Consider the following 10227-nt stretch of genomic DNA (forward strand, 5'->3'; position numbering starts at 1 on the left):
CTCTCTAAGTGTCTTTAAGAATCTGTTGGACTCCTGGCAGGGACCAATGCAGACATGTTCCTGTTGTTAGTTTTCTACATTCGCCTTAGAATCTAGCTGTTTTTTTTTTTTTTTTTGTTACCTTTTCCTTTTAGCCATCCTATTTGTAAAAAAAAAAAAAACCTGCAGTATGACTTTTTATAACTGTTTATTGTTGTTGCTGTTGTGCATTGTCGTCATCTTTCTTTGTTGAAATCAGGTCTCTCTTGTAAATGAGTCCTCGAGGCTCAATGGGATTTACCTGTCTAAATAAAGGTTGATTGATTGATTTCCATTGATGTGCTTGGACACAGCACTCTGTAAACAGCCAGCCTCCTTAGCTATGAACTGTTGTGTCTTACCCATCCTATGGAGGGCATCAATGATGGTCTTCTGGCCAGTTGTTATGTCTGCAGTCTTCCCCATATTGATCCAAACTGCAATTTAATGACACTTGGGGAAACCTGTGCAGGTGCTTTGAGTTTAGTAGATGATTAGTGTCACACTCAGTTTAAAACATTCATGTCCTGCAACATTTGGGCTCATTTCTCCACAGTATTCTAATTTTTTGAATTTGTTTTTGTGGGTTTCATGACCTGGAAGTCCAAATTTATTTATTTATTTTTTTTATTATTATTTTATTTTAGCAGGAAGAAATCCATTAAGATCATCAATGTCTTTTACAAGGATGTCCTGGAAATTATGTAAAAATAAACAAATACTTGAAATCGTTTAAATTGTGGGCCCTGAATCTATCATCTATTAAAGATGAACTTTTTGAATGGAATTATGGAAGTTAAACAACTTTTCCATGATGTTCTATTTTTTTGATGCAGCAACCTAATTTTGAACAGAAGCTTTTCTTACAGCTACATGCAGCCTCACGCCTCATACATGTCAAGTTGTCATGCACCTGGACAGATGTTGTCAGATCTCTTAGCTCTGTGACACGGGACAATGAAATAACGTTGGATGGTCATTGAGTCAAAGTGAAGCACCAGACTTTGGATTGTTGCGCACACTGCATCCTGTTACCGTCAAAGTCTCACTACAAATTATTATTTTAAAATTATTAAAATTTTATTCAAAACAATAGTGTTTTCTTACCGTAAAGATCTGGGTTATTCCGCAGGTAGTGTTTAATGAAGTTTCTTCCAGGTAATGGCATCACTGAGCCCTTGACTCTGTGCAGGACCTGCAGCACATGATGGCAAAATGAAAAGCTGCTCCAAGAGTTTCTTCGTTACCCTGGTGTCAGATCGTACCTGCAGCGTGTCCACATCAAAGAAAGACTGGTAGTACTTGAAGGTCCAGAAGCCACCACTTGCTTTCTGTTCTCCTAAGAGCTGGAAGCACAGACACATGTCAGCTGCTGCCCCGACCATTTGAAAATAAGAAGCTAAACTCCATTTAGGTTTTACCTCTGAACTCTCCTCTTGACCCTCCTCATCTTCAGACATGTCCAGCTTCACGTCCTCCCCTGCAGCTGTGCTGCTGGGGGTGTCTGCAGAAATGCTGAGTGTGGACCCCCCGAGGTCAGCTGACAGCAGCTCTGCTGCTTCTTCAAACTCTGAACACAAACAAGAACAAGGAGCAGGTGAGCAGGACTGGCTGCTAAAACAGGCTCAGGTCCAGGAAACAAACAAACAAACAAACAAACGTCCTGTTACACATCAGGGCTGATTTTTAAAGAAACTTGAGCAAACAAAACATGTGTAAAAACATCAGGCCGCATCAGAAAGTGACTGAGGACCCACTGCTTTTACCCACGAGTGCTTCATTCATGTACAGCACACACACACGCACGCACGCACGCACGCACGCACGCACGCACGCACACACACACACACACACACACACCTTACTTTACTTACTAACTAGGAAGAGAGAGACAGAGAGACAGACACAGAGAGAGAGACAGAGAAAGAGACAAAGAGAGACAGAGAGAGATTTGATTTTGATTTAAAAAAAGCATTTATTCCATTATTGTTTCACAATAAACTTATTTCAATACATCTGCAAAATAAATGTCAGAATCATTAAGAGTAAATAAAAAACTTTTACAGTCCCACTTGTTTTAAACATTTCCAGTTCATTCATTTTTGTATAATACTTAAATTCCATCATAAGTCTTGCTTTCAATACACTCTTAAAAAGCAAACAGTCACAACTCTGACCTCCATTAATATTTTCTTTCCTGCTTAGATATATTGCCAGTTTTGCATGTCCAAAAATAAAATTCAACAAACGCCCTTTCTTCCTTTTCTTTTTTCCATACGGAAAACCAAATATGAACATGAGGCTAGTGAAAGATTCCATAACAGATTTCAAAATATCTCTAAGTGAACCAAATAAGGACAACAATCTTGGACATTGTACAAAACAGTGAAAAATGGTCTCCCTTGCTGAACAAAATGGACACTCATCTGAAACAGTTGGGTTTATGATTGATATAAAAAAGCATTTACTGCAGTAATGCCAGGTAGAATACGCCACTGTAAGTCACCAGTGTTCTTGGTCAGTGGTGGTTTGTACAACGTACTCCACATTGGTTTTACATCAGACTGACCACTAAAGAGTTCTCTCCAAGGTCCTTCTTTTTTGTCTTTGAGTTTTGTCCTGTTTAGGGCCTTAACACACCTTTGATATAATGTCTTTCCATTTGCAGAGTCCAATAAAGTCCATACCTTACTGTCCTTCTCCAGCAGAGGACCCAGAACTTCACAGTCTTTCAGGTTGGGCCTGATGCACAACTTATGAAAAATGTCATTTTCATTAGGTGTTAAGAGTCCATCAAACCATCCAGATATCAATCTTTTGTCCTCTTCCTATAATGCTCTCTTAAACTTCTCCAGCATCAGATCTATTATACGAACAGAGCAAACTTCCAGTCTCCTTGCAAGAGCAGTAAAGTTGTCCATGTCAGCTCCAATCAGTTCAAGGAGAAGTTGAACAGTTGTTACTCCCTTGTTCAGTAAAAGTCTAGACATCATGGGTATTTTATCCCATAACGAGCCTAGACGTGATCTTTGAGAATCGACTCCCTCAGTAACCAGAATAAAGAAGTAGAAGTTCCAGTTATTCCTGCTTCCACTAACTTCCATGTTTTTAAAACATTAATGTAGAAGGATGATAGACCATTTGTGCTGATTCCCGAACAGTCAATGATAAACAATGTCTTTCCCAAACCCATGTTACCAACTTGCTGACAAAGACATTCTGCCACCTGTCTCCACAATACATTTTGGTCCCCATACAGAAAACTCTGCACAAGTTGTAGCCTGAAAGCAGCTTTTCTGCTTTCAAGATGAATCAAGCCCTGACCACCTTCTTCTTTTTGTAAAAAAAAAGTACACTTTGAGGTATCCAGTGAAGTCTGTCCCAAAAGAAATTAACAATAATACTTTGTAATTTCATTAATAAATTTGGTGGCGGTTCCAGTACAGCTAAACGATGCCACAATGTAGAAGCCACCAAATTATTAATAACAAGTGTTCGCCCCCTGTAGGACAGTCTTGGCAAAAGCCAGCGCCATTTTTTCAGTTTTCTTTCTATTTTTTCAACTACACCTTCCCAGTTTTTCATAACCTCCACATGATCACCTAAATGAACACCTAGATATTTAAAACCATTTTTTACCCACTTAAATTCATCAGGTAGTCTGGGCTCGTCTCCTTGCCATTTGCCTATTAACAAAGCTTTGCTCTTTCCCCAGTTTATTTTTGAGGAAGAAATCTTGCCAAAACTTTCAGTGATAGCAGTTAGTTTTTGAAAATCATGACTGTTTGTAACAGCCACCACAATATCGTCTGCATATGCAGAAAGATGCAATGATGAAAAATGTTGTTTTAATTTTACACCATTCAATGGTTTTCTGATCTGGCATAACAGAGGTTCGATACTGATTGAATAGAGCATACCTGGCATTGCACAGCCTTGTCAAATTCCCCTCTGTAAAAAAAAAAGGAGCACTTAAACCACCATTGATTTTCAATATACTTTCAATGTCACAATATAGTGTTTTAATCAGAGCAATGAAGCCAGGGGAAAAAACAAAAGCTTCAACAGTACTCCATAAATACTGATGCTCCACTCAATCAAATGCCATTTCTTGGTCAAGGGAAATCAGACCAAGCTTTAAATCCAGTGAACCAGAGGTGTCCAAAACGTCTCTAATAAGGGATATATTATCCCTTATAAGTCTACCAGGGATGCAGTATGACTGGTCAGTGTGTATAACTTGGTCAATCACTTTTCTCAATCTGTTCGCCAGGGCTTTTGAAAACATCTTATAATCAGTACATATAGTGAGGAAAATAAGTATTTGAACACGCTGCGACTTTGCAAGTTCTCCCACTTAGAAATCATGGAGGGGTCTGAATTTTTTTATCTTAGGTGCATGTCCACTGTGAGAGACATAATCTAAAAGAAAAATCCGGAAATCACAATGTATGATTTTTTAAATAATTCATTTGTGTGTTACTGCTGCAAATAAGTATTTGAACACCTGCCAATCAGCAACAGTTCTGGCCCTCAAAGACCTGTTAGTCCTCCTCTATAACGTCCACCTCCACTCCACTTATTATTCTAAATTAGAAGCACCTGTTTGAGGTCGGTAGCTGCATAAAGACACCTGTCCACCCCACACAATCAGTAAGACTCCAATTACTAACATGGCTAAGAACAAAGAGCTGTCCAAAGACACCAGAGACAAAATTGTAGACCTCCACAAGGCTGGAAAGGGCTACGGGGCAATTGCCAAGCAGCTTGGTGAAAAAAGATCAACTGTTGGAGCAACTATTAGAAAATGGAAGAAGCTAAACATGACTGTCAATCTCCCTCGGACTGGGGCTCCATGCAAGATCTCACCTCGTGGCGTATCGATGATCCTAAGAAAGGTGAGGTATCAGCCCAGAACTACACGGGAGGAGCTGGTCAATGACCTGAAGAGAGCTGGCACCACTGTTTCCATGGTTACTGTGGGTAATACACTAAAAGGTCATAGTTTAAAATCACGCATGGCACGGAAGGTTCCCCTGCTTAAATCAGCGCACGTCCAGGCCCGTCTTAAGTTTGACCATGACCATTTGGATGATCCAGAGGAGTCATGGGAGAAAGTTCTGTGGTCAGATGAGACCAAAATAGAACTTTTTGGTCTTAATTCCACTCGCCTCAGTGAGAGCATTGGAGATGGGTCGAGGCTGGGTCTTCCAACATGACAATGACCCGAAGCACACAGCCAGGAGAACCAAGGAGTGGCTCCGTAAGAAGCATATCAAGGTTCTGGAGTGGCCTAGCCAGTCTCCAGACCTAAACCCTATAGAAAATCTTTGGAGGGAGCTCAAACTCTGTTTCTCAGTGACAGCCCAGAAACCTGGTTGATCTAGAGAAGATGTGTGTGGAGGAATGGCCCAAAATCTCTGCTGCAGTGAACCTGGTGAAGAACTACAGGAAACCTTTGACCTCTGTAACTGCAAACAAAGATGCTGTACCAAATATTAACATTGATTTTCACAGGTGTTCAAATACTTATTTTCAGCAGTAACACACAAATAAATTGTTTAAAAAAATCATACATTGTGATTTCCGGATTTTTTTTTTTTAGATTATGTCTCTCACAGTGGACAAGCACCCGAGATGAAAGATTCAGACCCCTCCATGATTTCAAAGTGGGAGAACGTGCAAAGTCGCAGGGTGTTCAAATACTTATTTTCCTCACTGTAGAAGACTGACTGGTCTCCAATTTTTTATTTCACAAAGATCACCTTTTTTAGGTAGAAGAGTGAGCACAGCTCTTCGACAGCTGAGTGGTAATCTTCCCCTCGCTCTGCTGTCATTTAGAACCTCTAATAAGTCCTCTGACACAAGGGTCCAGAAGGTTCTGTAGAACTCCACAGGCAGGCCTTCTATTCCATGAGCTTTATCATTGTCCATGCTCGCCAGCGCTACTTGCAGTTCCTGCATGGTCAGAAGGTGCTCTAAGGCCGTGTTGTCCTCAGCTGAAATGTTTGGCAGATCATTTAGAAAGTTTTCTGTCGTGTCAGCATCTTCTTTGTATTCAGAGGCATAAAGCTTAGAAAAAAGTCCACAGCTCTTTTTCTTATTTCCGTTGTTTCCATTAACTCACTTCCATCTTCTGCTCGAATTCTATGAAAGAGTCGACTTTGACCATTTTTTTTCTCCAAGTTGAAGAAAAATTTAGAAGGGGCATCCATTTCAGTAACACTTTGAAAGCGTGAGCGAACTAACGCCCCCTGTGCTCTAATCCCAAGTAGATCAGCCAAAGCAGTCTTTTTCATTTTGAGAGTCTAAAAATGACCTGCATCTCCTGTAGATCCACTCAAAGCCTGAAGATCCATTATGTCCATCTCTAGATCCTTTATAGATTGTACACGCTCTCTTGTGACATTGGAGGTAAATTGAGTACAAAACTGTTGAATTTTTATTTTTCCAATATCCCACCATTGTTGTATGGAAACAGACTGAGATTTTTTTGTTTTCCACTCTTTCCAAAGAAATGAGAAACATTCTTTAAAGAAGCCATCTTTTAACAAAATAGTGTTTAAATGCCAATCTGCACTCTTCGGTTTTACTCCACTAAGAAAAATATTTCCTATTACCACGCTATGGTCAGAGAAACCAACAGGACACAACAAACAGGATTTAAACATTTACAAGTGATGTTCAAAACAATAAAATCTGTCAAGTCTTGCCATTGTAATGTAATTGTCTTTACAGCGAGTCCATGAATATTGTTTACTTGTCCCATGTTTAGAGTGTCACACATCAGCTAACTCATGAGTCTCGTTTCAAAATCCTCCGAGAATTAATATTAAGTCTAAATGATTTCTGTCCAAATCATCAACAGTACAATTAAAGTCTCCTCCCAAAATCAAGTAATCTGTTGAGGTACAGCTTGCAATAGTATTTCCTAGTTTTTCTAAAAACTGGCATCTTTCATTGGATTTGATGGAGCATAAACATTTAGCACGACAAAAGTTAATGGTTCATATTTTGCAGTCACTTTCTGTAATCTCCCTGGAAGAACTTCTTCCACTTCACAAGATTCTGGAAGAAAGTTTTTGGGAAAAAAATATTGCCACTCCAGCACTCAATGAATTTTTATGACTCATGACAATATTCTCATCCCATTCCTTCCTCCAGTCAACTTCATTATCAATATTACTATGAGCTTCCTGAGCAAAGGCAATGTTGATACATTTAGTTTTTACAAACCGGATTCCAAAAAAGTTGGGACACTAAACAAATCATGAATAAAAACTGAATGCAATGATGTGGAGGTGCCAACATCTAATATTTTATTCAGACTAGAACACAAATCACAGATCAAAAGTTTAAACTGAGAGAATGTATAATTTTAAGGGAAAAATCGGTTGTTTCCAAATTTCATGGCGTCAACAAATCCCAAAATATTTGGGAAAAGTCCATTTTTACCACTGTGTGGCATCCCCCCTTCTTTTTACAACACTCAACAGACGTCTGGGGACAGAGGAGACCAGTTTCTCAAGTTTAGAAATAGGAATGCTCTCCCATTTATGTTTAATACAGGCCTCTAACTGTTCAATCTTCTTGGGCCTTCTTTGTCGCACCTTCCTCTTTATGATGCGCCAAATGTTCTCTATAGGTGACAGATCTGGACTACAGTCTGGCCATTTCAGTACCTGGATCCTTCTCCTACGTAGCCATGATGTTGTGATTGCTGCAGAATGTGGTCTGGCATTATCGTGTTGAAAAATGCAGGGTCTTCCCTGAAAGAGATGACATCTAGATGGGAGCATATGTTGTTCTAGAACCTGAACATAGTTCTCTGCATTAATGGTGCCTTTCCAGACATGCAAGCTGCCCATGCGACAAGCACTCATGCAACCCCATACCATCAGTGATGCAGGCTTCTGAACGTAGCGTTGATAACTTGGGCTATCCTTGTCCTCTCTGGTCCGGATGACATGGCGTCCCAGTGTTCCATAAAGAACTTCAAATCGTGACTCATCTGACCACAGAACAGTCTTCCATTTTGCCACACTCCATTTTAAATGATCCCTGGCCCAGTGTAAATGTCTGAGCTTGTGGAGCTTGCTTAGAAATGGCTTCCTCTTCGCACTGTAGAGTTTCAGCTGGCAACGGCAGATGGCACGGTGGATTGTGTTCACTGACAATGCTTTCTGGAAGTATTCCTGAGCCCATTCTGTTATTTCCTTGACAGTGGCATTCCTGTTTGAGGTGCAGTGACGTTTAAGGGCCCAGAGATCACGAGCATCCAGTAGAGTTTTACGGCCTTGACCCTTACGCACAGCGATTGTTCCAGATTCTCCGAATCTTTTGATGATGTTATGCACGGTTGATGATGATAACTTAAAAGTCTTTGCTATTTTACGCTGGGTAACACCATTCTGGTATTGTTGCACTATCTTTCTGCGCAACAATGGTGGAATTGGTGATCCTCTTACCATCTTGGCTTCTGAGAGACACAGACACTCTGAGAAGCTCTTTTTATACCCAATCATGTTGTCAATTGACCTAATTAGTGTTAATTAGTTTTCCAGCTGTTTGTTATATGCTCAATTTCCTTTTGCCAGCCACTCATTGTTACTTGTCCCAACTTTTTTGGGATTTGTTGACACTGTGAAATTTTGAATCAACATATTTTTCCTTTAAAATGTTACATTTACTCTGATTAAACTTTTGATCTGTCATCTATGTTATATTACGAATAAAATATTGACATTTGCCATCTCCACATCATTGCATTCAGTTTTTATTCACAATTTGTTTAGTGTCCCAACTTTTTTGGAATCCGGTTTGTAGAAGTTAAAAAAAAATAGCTCTTTTCTTTGTATCTCTTGCACCATTCAGGTTTAAATATGGCATCTTTAACCTACTCATAGCCAGCCAGGAAAAGAACAGTAGGATTGAAGCAATACAGCAAAACAACTCCTGTCTTTTACTTGTTGGATGCATCATTTTTTGAAGTTCTCAGTTTCTGTATCAGTTTTCGAAGACGATAGACTTCAGTGTCCTTTAAACCTTCAGAGTCTCTTTGTCTCAATAACCACTTGACTGAATCAAGAAACATTATTCTGTTAGGAAAATGATCATCTACAGATACATCTCTTTTTCCTTTGGTTACTTCCAAAAAACTAGGGATCTGTTCAATGCTGTAGTCATTAGTTATCTGACCATCAGGAATTGAGGAGTCAGATGCGTCCCTGTCACTGTCCGAGTCAGAGAAGAACTCTGACTCACTCTCTGGTACAAGTTAGTTCACTTGCATTTTCTTTGGTTTTACTGGTTTTGATCGTCTTGTTTTTCTCTTTGCGTTTGGCATTTTAAACACAGCTTCATCATCTCTCACCATTTTCTCCCCCCAGACACCACTTCATCTACGTTCACTTCCTCTTGAATTATTGCTTCTTCAATAACTTTCTCACTAATTTCATCTACACAAGTCGATGTACTGTAGAAGCAACCTGACTGTTGTGCTGCATGTCTGAACCAGACTCAGGAACATCTGCTCCTCTCTGCTCACTTTCATTGACCACAGAGACTCCAGCAGTCTGGGGGGGCTCTTTCTCCGATATTTTACTTTTTCAGGACAAGACCATGCTAAATGACCATCCTGTCCACACCCAAAACATTTCATTGTCTCAGTTGTTGCAAAGATAGTATAGTCAAACCCCTCAACTTTGAATCTCATGACTGTGTTCAGTTCCTCAGCATCATTTAATAGCATCATATACACCTGTCTCTTGAAAGACACAACATGCTTCAGTTTTTCTCATTTACAACCTGAGGGAAGCATTTTCATGGTTGAAACAATCTGACCATGACTGACAATTCCTTCAGTAACACGTCATCACTAATGAACGGAGGCAAGTTTGACAGGATGATTTTCTTTGCTGGATTCACGAGGGGAAACACAACAGAGTATGCATTTCTCAGAACTACTCCCCGTTCAACAACAATATTAACTTTATCTATAGAATCCAGAAACATAACCACAGCATTGTTCATTCTGGCCGCTGCTTTCACACTTTCACACCCGACCACCTCTCCTACAGCTAATGCACACTCTTCAAAAGAGTCATCCAAGCTGAATAAAGAATTTAATAAAATGTTGTTTATCTGACTATTTAACCTGTGATATAAAGTGTTTTTGGTACATGTTATTGTGAGTCACCCGAGAGGCCT

The 10227-nt window shown here is 39.7% G+C and overlaps 1 long non-coding RNA gene across 1 annotated transcript; it reads right to left on the minus strand.

The window, feature by feature from the left end:
- Window positions 1-1136: 1136 nt before the first annotated feature.
- LOC119422010 lies at window positions 1137-1588 on the minus strand. The gene is made up of 3 exons (XR_005187389.1): window positions 1440-1588; window positions 1284-1364; window positions 1137-1213 (listed from the first exon to the last, which is right to left on the minus strand). It is a non-coding gene; the product is annotated as an uncharacterized LOC119422010 (long non-coding RNA).
- Window positions 1589-10227: the final 8639 nt, after the last annotated feature.

The sequence above is a fragment of the Nematolebias whitei genome, chromosome 15 (genome assembly GCF_014905685.2).
Source record: "Nematolebias whitei isolate Nwh7 chromosome 15, NemWhi1, whole genome shotgun sequence".
Classification (NCBI taxonomy): Eukaryota; Metazoa; Chordata; class Actinopteri; order Cyprinodontiformes; family Rivulidae; genus Nematolebias; species Nematolebias whitei.